The 17,392-nt window shown below is 38.6% G+C and overlaps 1 protein-coding gene across 4 annotated transcripts in view; it reads left to right on the top strand.

Annotated features, from left to right (window-relative positions):
• GALNT18 (polypeptide N-acetylgalactosaminyltransferase 18) overlaps positions 1 to 17,392 on the top strand; it is a 228,079-nt gene that overhangs the window by 190,601 nt on the left and 20,086 nt on the right. The gene's annotated exons all lie outside the window — the stretch shown is intronic.

Genomic DNA, 17,392 nt, shown 5'->3' with positions numbered 1-17,392 from the left:
GAAAATGAATATTTATTTAATGCTTCTGGAGAAACAGAGCAGCTGTGCTGGGTACCTGCAATGTCTCATGATCTAATACTATTTGAGCGACTCACATTTTGTAAGTGCATTAATTTGAAATAGATCAGAGTTGCATATTATGTAGCTATTACTGGAGTTATCCATATTTTAAAGATGTCTGTTCTCATTGCAAATTGGCAGTTCAATCAGCAGTTTTTAAAACCAATTGTCTCTTACAATATAAATTCAGCATAAAACCAACCTAGTTATTGGAGCACATGTATAGCACTTGGAGATTGATGATGTAGTAATTGTTAGAGGGTTGCCAATTTAAACATTCTTTTGATTGATATTGTACTGTCTCTTTTGTTACTTCGTCAGAGTTGAAGTTCTGAAGGTCAGATTTTTGTTTCTCAAATTCTTAAGAGTATGTGATTAACTGTTAGAGAAGGTAGTTAATACAGTAGATGGAAGATTCACTTTATAGTTTCTTTAGTTTTATTGATAATTTTACTATGTCATTCCATTAATTGAAGTCATCCACTGGCTCATTTAGAATTCATGGACCAAGTTCAGTCCCCATGAAAGCATATTTAACTCTCTCTGTAATTACATGAGCCATACTACTTCCAGAGTATTCATTCAAATTCTGATCAGCAATTCAGCTTCAGCTTAGTTTCTCCCTGGTATTGTTCACCACTTGCAGAGTACAGTTATTTGCAGAAATGTTTATGGAATGATTGTATCCACAGTGTGATTCTGTGAACAGGGAATTTTTTTTTCTCTTGCTCATTAACTATCATTTGTCCAATCAGGAAGCAGAGAGAATGTCAGAAATTATTTGTTCACATAAAATGTTGATTGAATATTTATGAGTAACTGAAAAAAACCCTGCATTGATTTGTATGTCAAGGAAAGAGCTATGTTTGTCAGATAATTTATTTGAAATCAGCAATCAAACTAGCTCTTAGCCAGAGTTGAGTTCAATCTAAACCTGAATATATTTACAGAGTAGTGGTATTTTCCCCAAAGGAAAATATGGGATACTAGAGACTTTAATTTAGCATGATTTCAATGATTTCAGTGGTTAGAAATTAAAGCCAGTTGGATACCCATTAGTAGTAAGGTGCAAATTCCTATCAGAGCAAATGAGAGGCCATCATAGAAAACAATGACAGTAACTGTTGAAGTCATCTAAGCTGACACAATTCTGGAAACTATAATTTAATGTGATGCAAGTCATTAGAGGTGAGCAGGTGGAAGTATAGAGCCCATGGCATATGGAAAAGCAGAGACAAAAAACTGCTGATCCTCTTTGGCTCTTGAATCTACTCACATGTCAGTTAAGTGGCAATCACAACTAGGATTTCTTTGAATTTGAATTCAATTTATAGTGTTCAGAAATAACACTGTTACAGCAGATGAATAATGCTGTGCCTTTAAAGAAATTGTGTGTGTGTGGGGGGGGGAGTTAATGTGTTTCTGCATAACTTTAAAAATAGTTGTTAAATTTCTTGAATAATTTTCCCTCTTTTCTTTTCTCTTAAAGTGTGATTACACAAATTACACAGGGATAGCTCTGTTATGCCAAGCCTTTCCACTCAGTTGGCTGTCCATAAAGGCTTAGAGCAATCAAGTGGAAAAGCTGAGGAATGCATTTAAGTCGTTCCGATGTTACAACAGTATTAAATTTGTATTTGTTTAGCAGGGAACTGCCCTGATTGGGAACATTGGAACTTTGTTGCTCTTGCTGTGTTAAAGATGTAGTGATTTATGCAGCACGCCTATTCCATCTCAGCATTTATTTTTAGTGCTTTCAAACTCTGAAATTAGCCTTAAAGCTGTGAGGTCTGCATTGACTGACTCACTAATGGCATCAGTTTGGGAAGTTAAGAATAGCTACACAGTTTATGAACTCACATGTTTTATTAAAATAAGATGAAGCTTAAATAAAATAAAATAAAATAAAAACTGGAGAAAACTGAGATAGGTTACCACATTAAACCTGGAGCTTTTATAAATTTTGCTGGTTTGCATTTGATATGGAGGTCTGTGACCAAAAGGCAGGGACAGGACTCAGTATGTAAGAAGTAGATCAAGGTAAATCAGAGCTGTGAATTTCAGGTTGGGTTTGAGTTTTAATTTGATCTTCCATTTCATATTAACACGGAACCAAATCCTTAAATTTTTTATTTGTTCTCAAATGTGTTCATATGAGGAAATCTTCCATTGTTCAAATTAGCAAATACCACTGCATTAGTGTAATATGGCATAATAAAAAGGTTTCCTTTGTTATAATGTGCCTGCACAGTGTTTTCACCATATGGGGCAAATAATGAGTACCAACTGACTTCAAAATTGTGTGTAATGTCAGCTTTATATAAGCATCAGATAATCATTTAGTGTTGCTGGATCAAATTATGACATGGACTGACTAATCACGCTTTTATTTTTTGTATCCAATGCAGTCATGACACTAAGTCCTTTACCTGTTGGATTGATTGATTTAAACATCTCATCAAGTTTAACCTCTTTCTTGTTAGCAACTATGAATTTGGGGTTTTTAAGAATTTCTGGAGCTATCAGGTTGCTTTTTGCCCACGTTGCATTTTTTAATTCAATTTAAGTAACAGGAGTAATTGTGAGTGTTTGCATAATGATAAGACTGGGAGAACTGGGACCTTCTTGAGCACTCAAGGCATATTTAAATATGAGCTGTCAAGTGAGCTGCATGTCATTCTGCCAGATGTGTGACATACATGGTTAATACTCTGAAGAACCTAATTTCCCACTTTCAAAAGAAGCCATGCTGGATAATTATGAATTAACTATTTGCTGCGGAATGCCTATTTCTGACTTCCCAATGTATTTTTAATACCCTACATGGTGTGTTTTCAAATAAGTTAAACTGCCCAGTGTAGACTCTATTCGCTGCACATAAATAACTTGAAGGAATACTGTAATTTGATAATTACTCCCTGAGATAATGCTGTAGTTAAGTCACTAAGAAGACACAAAAATGCAACCTACAAGAACTGTGGCAGATTTGATATTTATTTCTCTTCAATTTCCTTGGAACTGTTCAAACTTCTAAAAATCAACACTTATTAACTTTTTTGTTAATCAGACAAACATTACCTCTTAGGATTCTTCCTGTCCCTCCAACTTTGTTACTCCCCAACTGTTTTCAGACTCGTGCTTATGGGGGACTTTTTCCCGCAGTCCCAGAATGGTTGAGGTGGGAAGAGCCCACTGGAGATCATCTAGTCCAGAACCCCTGCTCAAGCAGGATCAGCTAGACCAAGTTGCCAAGGAAAATATCTCATGGTACTTTGTTTTCCTATTCTGTCCATACAAAGGAGATGAGACCCAGTTTATCTTGAGCAAGTGAAGAGTCCCCTGTATGGAAAAATTAGTGACATCGAAATAATTCTCTCTCTTTCCTGATTTGGTGATTCCAAGCCAAATATTGTGTCTGGACAGGGGGGAAGAAAAGTTCCCATGAAGAAAAAAAAAGTGACCTCAGGTAACCATCACTGTCCCAAAAGGCTAAAAGTTCTCCAAGATTTGAGATAGATATAAAAGAAACTCTAATATTTCTGACACCTTTTCTTTAAAGCGAGCAAGCCAAGCATTAAGGATATAAAGTAACTATAACCAAATAGAGTAACCCATGAAATTGTTTCATCTTCAGTAGCAGCTGTGATTCAGTAGTGTATATAACAGTTGGGATGGAGTCTCCCAGCTGATAGTGAAGGATAAACTTTGGTTACTTCAGGCTAACAGGACAGTGACTAAAGCTCTAATTTCAGTAAGGCTGGCCCAAGGATTTCAGTCAATGCCTGATGAAATGCTCCCTGGCTAACACCCATGAAATGTGAATCAGGCTTTAAATGCAGAGCAGATTCAAACAAGCCAGAGAGATTCTTTGTGCAACAGGAGAATAAATCTGGTGCCCCATGTGCTGCAGAGAATGTAAAGTTGTTTTTATTAAGAGAGTGCTCAACACTATGTCAGGATCTGGTACAGTAGTGTGATCAGCATCTCGGATGTTGATGTAGCCTGTCACCTCAGCTTCCCATTCATCTCCCAAATTGTTCTTTGAATGTTGCAAGAACAAAATTTTCAGGTACCTTCTTTTAGGGCTTATGCAATTTAGTTCACAGGACTTTGTTGGCTTGAAGCAGAGCATGAGATTTCCTCTGGAATTATCCAGACTGTGGATAGCGTGATTTTTAATTACAAGTTTCTTCCTGCTGGGAATCTGACAAGTTTAAGTCAGATGTCATTTGTAAGAGTGAGTTGTGCTGGAGACTCTGACAAATTGCTCCCCCGTGATTCTGCTTATGAGGATAATAAAAGAGTTTTTTGAAGGAGCATGCCAAAGGAAGTAACCTGTAGTTGGCTGTGGTTCTGTCCTCCAGATGTGTACAAAGGAGGGATCTGGACCAGCAGTTTGTTGACTGAAAATCTGATGCTTTATTCCTGACTGGTTTTCTTTTGGGGGAACAGCTAAGTGCAATTAATGTGTCTGTGAGTTAAACTAAGCTCTGCTCTTTCGTGGTTTTCCCACACTTAATTCATGTCACAGACCAACACAAATAGAGAGAAACCCACTCAGGGAAATTGATATTCCCATGAAGTAATCTTATGTAAGCAGACATTCAGTGTAGGGGAAATCTCCCTTTGGCTGAGAAATTCCAGAGCTTTGAGGCAGTGTGATGACAGCACATATCTCCCACAGAATGGTAGGGTTCCCAAAACCCACAGCAGGACACTGTGGACCCCATGGTGTGCAGTCACCTGCTCCAACGAGGTACCCACAAAATCCAGGATGTAGCTGTGGTTCAGTGGATTGCACTGGCTTTGTGGTCACAACAGCCAAGTTGTGGCAAGGACAGGGTATGAGGGTATGAATTATCTCTTTCCTGCCTGAGCTTCTGCACAGGCTGTCTGGGCCTGGGACCTGAGTCTCTAGGAATTGAAAGGGTCACTCCCCTCCCTCCTTACAGTTTGCTGTGGATACATGGGTCAGGACTGCAGTGGTGTCTCCTCTTGGCAGTGTCCTAGCACAGAATTCCCTCTGTTATGGGCACAGGTCAATGTCCCCTGGGAAGGAGGGGAGGAGCAGGAAGGCAGCAGTTAATTCCCAAGCCACTATTTCTCTGGTGCCCACCCCTGCCCTCCTAGGGAGGATCTGGGCCTAGAGGCCCCATGTAGGAACACAGATTTGTGCTTTAGGGGCAATCAGTTGCACAAAATAGTACAAATCACTAAATAGTTTATTGTACAATAGACAATTGTAATAATCCTTATTAGTGTTTTTATTCATATGCAAATTAAGAAGCTGCTAACAGTAGTAATTGTTGTTGGTTTAGAACAATCAAAAGGATATTGAAAAATTAATTTACTTAAAAGAGTCCTGAAAGAACCATTATTTATGTTGCAAATATTCAGTCACTTTTAATTATGAGTGACTGACGTGCCTGGTTTTTGTATTAATTCTGAGCAGCAAGACAGCGAGCTTTTTCTTTGCTTTGGGTCTGTGTCCTGCAGATACCGTTATAGGATAATCTACTTCAGATATTAAAATAAAGGCTCCTAAGACAGGCAGAAAATGCTGGGGGGGGAATCTGTGACATAATCTGCCTTTAGTGATGAAGGCGGCTTAGCGTCACAGCCCAGTGGTACCTCGGCAGCCTGGAGCTTAGTGGAGCTGTTTTAGCTATTCACTGTTGTACCTGAAGGTCGTTTAAACAACCTGGGTTTAGAGGTGTTGATTTTACTTTGCTGCCTCATCCATCTGACAAGCTGTTACTCAGAAATCTGAGCCTCTTCTGCTTGGCCTGTGAGTACCTGTAAGGCCTGAGTTTATATGCGAGCCTTCACAATGACTGAATGGCCTAGAAATGATATAAATTAAATGAATGAAAATGGGGCAGTGACGGGGGAGGTATTGCAGTATTTGCACAATTAAGCAACATGCCTTTGCATATCATGGTATTTACAGTTTCATTTCTTGCTAAGGTTTACGGCCTGATCTGTGTGAGGGGCGCAACATGAAGTTGGTGGAGTTCTTAGTTATAAGAGAAGTGATGCTCACTCAGCCAAGCACAGTAAGGCTTCCCTCACAGCTAGGGCAGTTGAACTGGCATTAATGTCCTGCTTGATATCAATGTAATTTTCTGCTTTTTAAACAGTTTTATTTATTTATTTGTTCCTAACCTAGAAAGTCTTTTAAGACTTGAGTACTCATGGTAAGAAATCTTGGTGTATAGTTACATTTATTGTCATCCTTCATTTCTATCTTTCCTTTTAAAAATGTCATTAATACTAAAAGTATATTCAGTGATGGAAATGCACCAGGTGATGATTTCTTTGCCCTTCTCTTGGGAACCAGAAAAGCAGAAGAAAAGAGGAATCTCTGAGATGTGAGCACAGTATTCCAGCCTGAGACACGTTTCAATTTTACTTGCAGAGCCTTGTGAACTTTGCAATTTATTCATGAACAGAGGCAGGATCGAAGCTCCAGTTTCTACATGAGGTCATAGGATACAGGCTCTTCATTTACATTCTAGATGCTGAGTTCTTTCTCTGAGTAACATTTGCTGTCACCCTGCAAACAGTGGAGCCACCACTTCAAGATGTTTGGTGGGCAGGCCTGTTATATTAAGGTACATATATTTTTCCACTTGCCTTGCAAGGCTTAAAAATGCTTCAGGGAAGAAATTTTCTATTAGGATACAGTTCGATAAAACTTCATAAGCTTCTGTCAGTCTCTACAGAGAGAGAGCAACAATAAAGATTGAAACAAATCAGTTAAAGTAATAGACTTTGTCACTTGAAATACATCCTCTATAGCTAAGGAATTACTTTTTGTAAGCTACTGTAATTAAGGATTTGCTTTGATTTTGTTGCTGTCCATTTAAAATATCAGGAATTCTTTTCTTCAGCTTAATGGACTTGGTTTAAGAGGTAAAGTACTACTTTGTGTGCCTGGGTGGGAGCACTGAGGAACTGTCCCTTGTTCTCCACAGGACAGAGAGCTGTACCAAGCTGCACCTCTCACCCCTGCCCACCAAATAACCACACCACAGGTCCTCATCTGTTGAAGCAATTAGCCCAAACTCAAAGTGAAATGTAAATGACCTTTGATCTTCTGTAAAAAAAGAAAAATTTAACTGTTGATGACAGAGATAACCAACAAAAAACGGTAAAGGTGCTCTTTCCTTATTTTGGTGGTTATCAGTCTTGTCTGCATCATTAGTGTTCTAATGAACCCATCCTCCATCCATGCACTGTTCTGGAGTTGAGCTGTTAAGTCACATAAGTCATTTAAAGAAAAAGGCATCAAGCATAGACATCAGATGTCTGAAATTTTACTCATATTATGACAAAGCACCAAATCAGGCTGCTAAACCTGGCAGAGATTACATTCGTTATGGTTTATTAAAAATAATCCCACTGAGCATGAAACTAGGCTATATATAGCGTTTGTCTTGTCTGTAATTATAGACTGTGTGTGACATGAAAACCTGAGGCAAACAGTGTCAGGGTTTTATTCTGAAGAGTGACTAACTCTAACCTGGGAAAAGACTGCAGAAGTATCCACTGAGCAGCTCAAGTGGCAGAACTTGGTGAGAGAACTGCTGCTTATCACTGAAATTGCAGCACTGACTGTTCTATATATGGAAATGCACAATGTACCTGCAAGTAATAAGCCTTTAAGATGGTGTTCCCAGATGGCAATATCTCAGCTGTAAGACAGTTCCTAAAGCCGTGTGAGAGACAAAACAATGAAGAAAATTGTCGATGTGAGTGCTCTGCATCTGTGCTGAGTTTCTCTCCCGCTTCTATGTTTAAACACAGTGAAATTCTTTTCCTTGTTTTGGTGTTTGAGGCCCTCTGCTGCACTGCAGAGGGTTTTGTCCCTAGTCACTGAGAACATTGGTAGTGCTCCAGACAGCTGGTGCTTCTCATCTCGTGGGTTGCTGCATGTATTGTGTTCCTAACTAATTCATGAGTTTAATAATACTTATAATAAGACTTACAGACTATAATTATTTAACACCAAGCACAGAGAGGTTAGGAGGTCAAGTGGGAGGTTAAAACTGCTGCTGAAGGAAACATTGCTAAACAGGACTAGGAGAAACCTTCAGAGCTTCCCTTTCATCAGTGCCATGACACTCAGGGATGACCTAAGCTATTACTTCAACTTTAATTTGCACATTAATTTTGGCATATTTCAGTCCATTTTAACTTAAGTCTCTAAACAAGTTCTTTAGTTGCAGTTGGTTTGGCATTTCAATTTGTTCTTCTCTCAAAGGTGCTTGCAAGAAGGTCACTTTATAAACTAAACTTTGGCTGATGAACTCTTCTGAGTGGGGTTTTGGGGGTTTTTTCTTTTATTTTGTGGGGAAAAATAAATATGTCCAACCAAACAAAAGACAATCAGACTGTCACTAACCACCTTAGGTTGAAATTTGTTACCTGTCTTTTTGTTTTCCTTTTCTTTACATAATACCTCACTTCCACGTAGATGTTTCCGTGTCTGTATTTTATTCTGTCAACACCAAAATAGCTACATTTTAAACAATTTTTTTCTTGAATTTGGTACCTCTGGAAACCTTAAATCAAATGCACGCGTGATTCAAAGAAGAGTGGGTGAGATCTGACTCATCTGAAATTAGAAGCAGATTTGTGATTGCTTTCAGTGAAGGCAGGAGAGCCAGTGGGCATAGGGGATATCTGTGAGTAATGTCTGTAGGGAGCTGGGAATTCTTCCCAAAGTTGTACATGTAACTACCTTACTTTGTTACCCTCACAAAACGATAAAAAATTACAGCACTTGTGGAACACAGGAGGAGTTAAAGGAACCTCTGTATCCATAGTCACTACCATACAGCATTGAAGATGACAAGGACTGGATTAAAAAGCAAAACAAAATGAACAAACAAAAAACTCCAAAAGAGACGAGAAAAAGAACCACAAAACCCTTGAGATCAAGGGTTTTACCGTAAAGCATCTTAAGAAGGTGTGGCACTTGCTTGTTATTTGCCTGACTTGTAGACAACAAATTTTATCAAATTCAGTTTAGAAAAGGTAGTAATGGTAGAATAACACAATTTATTTTAGCAAACATTCAGAAGGTTATACCACTAGAAGAACCACTTTCTGAGAAGTGGTGAGCTACCTGACTCATCCCTGGCACTACATCTTTTCTATTGTTATGCTTATTATTGTGGTTCTAGGCATTCCAATAGTGACCCAAATGTCTATTATATGAAGTGCTCTACAATCTGAGATTAAAATGTATGCCCTTGACTTGAAGAGCTAAAGTCTACAGATAGAATATTAGAAACAGGAGAATGTGGGAGAGAGGAGAAGGGAATGCTAGGCGATAGGATTTGGGTAATGTTTTGGATACACGCATTATTGATTTTTTTTCCCAAATTTATTTTTATTTATTATATATATTTTTATATTTTTTTGACATCTGGGTAAAAGAAAAATTCTGTGGAACAGGCAGAGGAAGATAAGTTCCTTGGAAGATTCCAGCTTTACGTCTCTTAGCTTCCAGGAGTAATTGCTTGAAAAATGTGACCAATGAAGGCCAGCAATTATGAGCTGGAGGATAACCTATTGATCCTTGCTAGGCTGATAAATAGCAAGAGAAGGGGTTGAGAAGGGCTATGAAAATGAAGATGAGCGGTTTATGCAGCATGGAAAACAGAACAGGAATGATATGATATTGCCTTCCTGAATGGCAACCTGAAAACAAGGTTTTCAGAGGCATTCAAGATTTGGAAAGGGCATGAGTGTTGACATCAGTGAGGAAGCCAGCAAGGGTCAACTTCAGTAGAAAAGCTGTATTTTATTGCAGGGAAATAAGGCTGTATAGAGAGATTTGATAACTTTGGAGGAGGTTCAAGGTGAAGATGTGTATTATATAAAAGCATGATTACCTGAATGTGTCTGTGCCCACAGTTATCTGAAGCACTTGAGTCTAGCTATGAAACGGTAAAAAGATCTGCTTTTAAAGTTATTGATGCTGAGCTACCAAGTGCTTATACACAGATGGCAGTGAAATAGTTCAGATTTTAATTTGGCCAGAAGGAATCAACTCTGGTGTAAAGGATGGACCAGTGCATCAGCATATGGGAACAAAGGCTGTTTTGCTTCCTGGTGAGTGTGTGTTGAAGGAGAAGAAAACAGGATAAGAAAGACATGGGATTCTGTAGGAATCCGCAAGGAAAACTGTGAACAGTAGGTAAAGAGGGATTGGTGGGGGTGGATCAAGGAACATGCACATAAGACCAAGTCACAGGAGCCATAAGACAACATGCTTTTAAAAAAACAGGACACAGTTGTCTATGCCAGAATGGTTCTGATTTTTTACTGCCTTTTATTTTTTTTCCTGTGGAAGAGTTGTAGGGATCTTGTGCAGAGATAAGAGCAAAAGCAAGACAAGCTTTAGGAAGTAAATCAAGTAAAATTTTGATTTATCCAGCTCTTCTTATTTCTGTAGTTACCAGCATAAGGAGAACTATGGTAGTAAATACTGAAAGCATATATAAAACCAATGATTGACAGTTATATTCAATTTAAAAAGTGGAGCTTAAGTAATAAGATTTTTGTTTGCTTGTTTTAAATAAAACCAAAGCAGAATACCAAAGTAGGCAGCACCAGAATTAGGTATTCCACTGCAATATAGGTTCAAGAATTGAAATTAAAAGGAAAAGGTCTGGCATTTAGTACCCGTCTATTTTCTATTAAAATGTTAACGGTTTTGTGTCTTTAAGCCTTTGTTTATAGTACCACACTGTATTATTTAAAGTTTTGAGCACCTTGGTTTTACTACTGTCAAATATTGTTGCTCGGAGTTCAGGTCTTAATTAGTGCATGGGCATGAAGAAGAGCAAGTAGGTCAGATAATCAGTATGCTGCTGCCTTAATTCAGGAGATACAAATCTGAACACTGAAGCGAAATATTGAGTCTTTTTTACACACTTTACAATTAAAGTCTATGGTGCTACACTTGGTATACTAGCTGTTTGTCAGACAAGTTTCATAGTGAATAGATTTTCAACATGGATAAAATATCATTATAATGGTTTTAAGGTTGCATCATCAGGCTGAAAACCTGCCTCAGATTAATAACATGAATCTTCTAAGGGTTGACCTATGGTTTAGGGGTAACTTTCTGTAATTCTCAGCCTGTGTTCTCACACATTTACTTCCTCAGCAGTAGGTGTTTTAGGGCAGCACCAGACATAGAGATGCTGTTGCTGTGGCTACAGGACAGCATCCTTCTTCTGTCACTTCCTACATGAATAGTAAATGGGAAAACACCTGATTTTTATCTTGGTAATGTATGTGTTTTTGTTGTTCAAACGAACTTGGATTCTTATCAGGGTTGGAAAGTTCTTTCTTTCAGATGTGTTTATGTAACAAGAAATGCCAGAATAAAAGTCAGGGACAACATAAATGGCAGTGTTAGCTAATTCTGTATTTACTGGAATCCACTAGACTGCTCTCTAGCTGGAGCTGTAGTCAGTATGAATCTGCTGTGAGACTTTGGACCTAACGTGTTAATACACTACTCCTGAAAATAAATGACTTCATGGATTCATTTGGAGAAAAATATGGTTCAAAGATGGAATAAAGTAGTGGTGAATCAAGCTTCTTATCCCTTGTAGTTATTATGCCGAAAGCAGGGTAGCAAATAAATACTGCTGGTGGTGAGCATTAAGTTTGCTCATTATAAATGCAGAGTCATGTACCAGTCTCTAGCATGATTTCATCTGGGAACATTGCCATAAGGATTACAAATGGCTTTCAGCCTGAAAATTGGTATGTATTGCTTTAAACTTCCAGTGGGGAGTTGGCAATTTATCCTTCAGATAATCATCTTGTGTTAAGTTGAACATCTTAGTGTAACTTTTTGCTACATGATAAACCAGCTCCTATGAATAATTTACTGCAACTGGCAACCCACTTCAGCTCTGAAGTCTTTATCAAGTCTGGTGGCTTTTCAAAGTTTAATAATAAACTTGGAGCCAAAAATCTCATTGCACTTAAAGTCAGTGGAATTTCAGTGTTAATTGCAACAGGAATCACAGGTTGACCTTTTAGGGCAAACTTGTCTTGAATAGAAATGCTACATCAAATCATTGAGAGGCCAAAGCTGTGCATTTGTGTCCAAGTAAGCAGAGCTCATCTACCTTCCTGTGTATTCTACAGCATCGTGGGGGTTTGTGCAGGTTTTATATTTTCACTGACCAAAAAAGTTGGCTGAATTACCTGGGCTTTCATTGCTCTCATGGCAGATTTAGGGTGTGTTCTGTACTGATCAACCACTACAACACAGCACATAAGATGTGATTAATGCACCAAAATTTTTATCATTCCCGCCCTCCAGGAAACCTGCCATGGCAGTCAGGTTGGTAATTTTTAGAAAGGACAGCAGTTTTCCAGGCCCTGACTGATTGGATGATCTATACCAGTGAGGTCTGTCTCATTTTTTTGGTCTGCTCCATCTGGCTAAGCTGGGCCTCACTGTCGGCATGGACGAGCTGAGGTTCTAAATGGGATTTTGTGAATTGTGTGTGGCATCATCCCCCCTGTGTAAAACAGAGGCAGCCAAAGCTTGTCAGATGAACTCTAACATAAGCAAAGAAGTCTTTGCTACATGCATATGCTAGAATCCATATGCATTATCTCAGCTCTAACCTTTTATAAACCACAAGCTCCTATTTTCCCGTTCTGAGCATTCCTGCACAGCTCTGCTCAGTGTTACATTCACTCCATGCCTCTGGCATGTGTGTGTGCTGTGCAGTGTTTTTCCCAGGGAGCATAAGCTGAGCAGAGGATGAACTCTTTGGCAGTGAGATGGCTGTGCAAGTGATATTTCAAGATTACAGCTGAAAGCAGAATTTGTCTCAGAGAAGATAGGTGGAATAGAAGGGCAAAAGGACCCTTTGTTCTGAGTGTAACAACTGAGATTTAGAGGAGACTGTGACTCCAGGCATAAACTCTCCTTTTTCTCTTCCATGCTGGTTTGCTACATGACACTGCATCAGGAGGAAGGGGGAGACCCAGCAGTCCCAAAAAATGAGCAAGGGTGTGTGTAATGGTTTTGAGTTTTAGGCCTTTCTTCCTGGTAACCAAGGAAGTATTCCACTCTATCCCTTTACATAAGCAGAGGTATAAATAAGAAAGAGAGAGAAGGCTCTTCCTCTTTTCTCTTCCGGCGAGGTTGGGAGACAGCAGATCCCTGCGGTTGGTCTCGCTCATCTGGGAGTTGAGGCCTGGTCAGGCTTGTTGTTTGCCATGTGGGAGGTGGAGGGTGCTGGTGGTATCTGATGAGATCCTGCTTTCTCAAGGGAAGTATTGAGATCTCATTTTACTAGTTTTTTTTTTAATTGATTGTTCCCGGGTTTCGATTGTGCATATTTGTTTTAGTTTTCTTTTTTGTCCCTTTTTTCCCTTTCCCTTTCCCCTTTGGCATTGTTAGGGCTTCTTCTTTTTAATATATACATAGTTTTAACTGTATATAACTGTACTATACATAAATATATATATATTTTTAATATAGTTCTGCTATATTAAGTTTTCATAGTTTTTTTCTCTCTCACTCTTTGCTGGAGGCTTTTTGCTGGGTCCTGGGGACTTGGTGGGAAGCCAAATCAAAACTAAGACATTATGGCATGGTCCAATGGCAAATAAAGGGTGAAGCTGCTTCTCCTTTATTCTAGAGTTGGTCTGAGTAGCAGTACTGACACACAGCTTTTTTTTTTCATTGCAATATTTAAAGTTTTCTTGATATTCAAGCAAATTTTCAAAAAAAGTTAACCTTAGAATACTAAATAGAAAAAAAAAAAAGTAACATTCAGCCAAGTAGTTCACCTGAAATATAGCTGGGGAGAACATTTCAAACACCACATTTTCTCTGATGGTTCCTAGTCATTATGAGGCTCCCTAGCACTCATTTGTGTTTTCATGTTTTAGCTGTCTTTTTGGGACAAATAAATATTGTTCTTAAAAAAAAAGAAAAAAAATGTTTTAAAAAAATTAAAAGTATGCCTTGACTTGACCTCATGCTTTCACCTTATGAAGATTTTGAGACTTATTTTATTAGTTGTAATTGTGTCATACTAATCTCAGTTTGCTTGTCTTGTATTTTTCCTTAATGTGAATTGTTAGAGAGATAATTAGGGGGAGCAAACAGCAGTGAAGCAATGACCTTAGATAGGACACTTCTAGGAAAATAAATTCCAGAAAGCTACAGAATAATTGGTCCTTTAGTTGGAAGATGCTGGTTTACAGGCATAAGGCAATTTGCAGTCCAAGTTTCTCAGCAGATATATAAAAAAAAGCCCAAATATGAAGCAATTTACAAAAATCCCCAGTCTGGAGGAAGATTAGTTATAAAGAGATTCATTATGAGGCTGGTCTTTGAGAACAGAAGAGAGACTGAAACAGAAGCCTTGTGGCAGAGACCCATGTCACGCTTTGAAGACAACGAAAATGCTTCTCTTCTGAGCCAGGGAGGAAGCTTTTGTTCATTTGATCACTTGCTTGCTGCAAATCTTTAGATTAATAACACACTGTTTGGTTTTGAACGATTTCTTTTCCATCACTTTAATGTACTGTGAGCCCCAGGCTTCCAGAGGAAGCTTCCTGAGGTCACTGAATGTGGCTGGACCTGCAGGGAGGGCAGGGAAAGCGGGCAGTACGTGGCAGCCTCCAGAGCCAGCCTGTCAGTGCAAGGATGGCACTCCCCCACCCTTGAAAATCACCTGGTGGGAGTGTAGATGAAGGAGATGTGGCAGCACTGAAGGCTCAGGGCCCACATTGACTCTGACACTTTGCGGATCACAAATTCTGCCCATGTTTTAACAGTTTCTCACTGACATTAATGCTGAATCCTTGTAGCTTCACTTTTTGAGAAGGTAAGTGCCTTTTGTCAAACCTAACTGATTTCCTGAACAAAGGTGCTCCCTTCCACATGCCCAGGAGACATAGTTGTACATCAATGCTGTTACGGTGTTAAAAACAGATGGTAAAGTGCTGTGGGCTAGGACAGACTAATGAAATGTAAGGAGGCTTATTTTGTTACAGAATAAGGGAGTTGTTACCGTGTGCTTTGTTACCAATATCCAAGCAAGATTCTTTCTGTGGAAGTTCAGTAGCTCCTCGGGGAGCATGTATATGATGGTGATGTGAAAACGTGTGCTTGTTTTGCTAAGGCAGCATCCTCAAAGTGCAAAGGAACTTTGAAAGAATGCTCTAAGTCAGCATCCAGCAAGTGCCTTGACTGCAGTAGAATTATTTTTTGTCTGTCGAATCTCTAGTCCCTTGAACAAGAACTGCTGTGACATTTGCTGCTGTAGCAGAAGCTAAAGGTCCAAGTTCTGAGTAAAATTTTCAGTTACCCTAGCGACTTACTAGTTCATATTCAGTATTCAATCATTTGGACTTCCAAGGCAGAACTGGACTGGTTGTTAAAAAACACTTTCCGGAATTACTGCAGAATTTCTATCCTGTTGTGTTAGTTGATGGTGATATTCTAATACAGTAGGAACAAATGTGCTGGTAAAATGCATTTTGCCGGTATCTTTTGAAGTGTTTTAACAAAAGTGCCTCTGCTGTCCATTTTGTGCTGAAGTGGACTGCAAAACAGCTAGTGTGCTTGTTGATGCTTGTTAAAAGCATACTCTTGAAGAAGTACTGCTGTGACCATTAATCTATTAAACAACTTATTTAAATCACGAGTGCAAACTGGTCTTTACAGGGCTACACGTGAGATGTTAAAGCACGATCATATTTTACCTAAAGGTCAATTTAAAATATGCTCAATAAAAAGTCATAATGTGCATACCTGGCACGTAAGTTATGAGATGGTAATTCAGTTCACGTAACTCAGGTGGTTAAATCTCCTACAGCCCACTCCAAACAAGTAATTTGTGTACCATCTTTAAACAAACAAACAAATGAGCCACAAAAAAAAAAATAATAAAGAAACAAGAGGATATAGCATGAAAGCAATTAAAATATTTTTAATATATGAAATTATTTACAGGGAGACTTTACCACAGTTTCATGTTTAATAGCTTTAGGTTTCAGACTAGAAGAATGTTACTCAGTTGTGTCAATAGTTAATTCTGTTTTACCAAATGGGTGTCCTTCTTCATCCTAACATAGTATTATGTTCTCTCAGTGCAGGGTCTGTTTCATTCTCAGGGTGGGTGAAACGAGCCATGGATTGTCTGTAGCTTTCAAGAAAAGTTTTCTGGCCAAGTGCAACACAAAACAGTACCTTGCTGCTTGCTATCATGCTGCTCCAGTTGAATTTGTAGAGTGTATGTGCTTTTGACGTGATTCATCCATTAGAAAAACATAGCAGTCAAGTTACCAACATTGCAAAGTTGTCCAGTGTTTTAAATTCGGAAATAAGATATTATTATATAAAATACTAAAATGTCTATAATAATATAGAGAATAATTCAAAATTACCCATATTACTGGATAAGCAAAGCAACATCTTAAAATCGAGTCTTATTGGACAGACTGCCACCCTACCACAGTCTGTTCCAGTTTGACCCTATTTTTACATACCACCTATGAGCTGCAGAGTGCCTTTCTCAATACTAGGTGAGCATTCAAGATTTCACACCTCTTTTTCTAACTGGTCCACAATGAAAAATGAAGTGATATTAGCAGATAGGCTGAGTTCTCTGAAAATAAGGAGGAACCTGCTAATTAAATCTGTTAGGCATAATTGCATTTGATTCTTCTACTTCTGTACAGTTTTGCCAACAAACTGAATTGAGTAATTCCCCCAGCCAGAGCCATCATTCTGCTTCTGCCCAGAAAGATGCTCAGATTGAACCATCTCTGCTTTGACAAAAAAAAAATAAAATGCTGGTGGAGCTTTACTATGATTACCTGCAGCCTTCAGGCTTCTGTGAAAGGCTGAGGGGACTGAGCTAATAAAAACAGCTCAGCCCTGAGGGTTTGCAGGCACACCCCTTTTGCATGAGCAACCTTGAGCTATAGCATGCACTTCTTAGAGTTACAGCCAAGCCTGCTCATTTGTTTCCAGTGACTGATGCATATCATTCAGAAAAAAAATGAAAACTTCCCTTATTTTCTTCTACTGTGTTATCTGTGGTGACAATGTGCTGAAATAACAAATTCCTTCCTATTAGTTGAAAATGAAAATAAATGACAATTTCCCTCTCTGTTTTCTAGTAGTAATCCCAGGTAAGAGATAAACGAGCTGCAACGACATGTTCATCTGTAGAGTTAGTGTTTCCTAGCAATCTCCTTTAAAGATCATCTTGCTATATGACTACCTCAGTCTCTCTAAAAATAAAAGCACATCTGA

This window comes from Lepidothrix coronata, unplaced genomic scaffold, assembly GCF_001604755.1.
Source record: "Lepidothrix coronata isolate B3197 unplaced genomic scaffold, Lepidothrix_coronata-1.0 Scaffold115, whole genome shotgun sequence".
NCBI lineage: Eukaryota > Metazoa > Chordata > Aves > Passeriformes > Pipridae > Lepidothrix > Lepidothrix coronata.
Note: the sequence above shows the minus strand (reverse complement) of the source record. Positions and strands in the feature narration are given on the sequence as shown.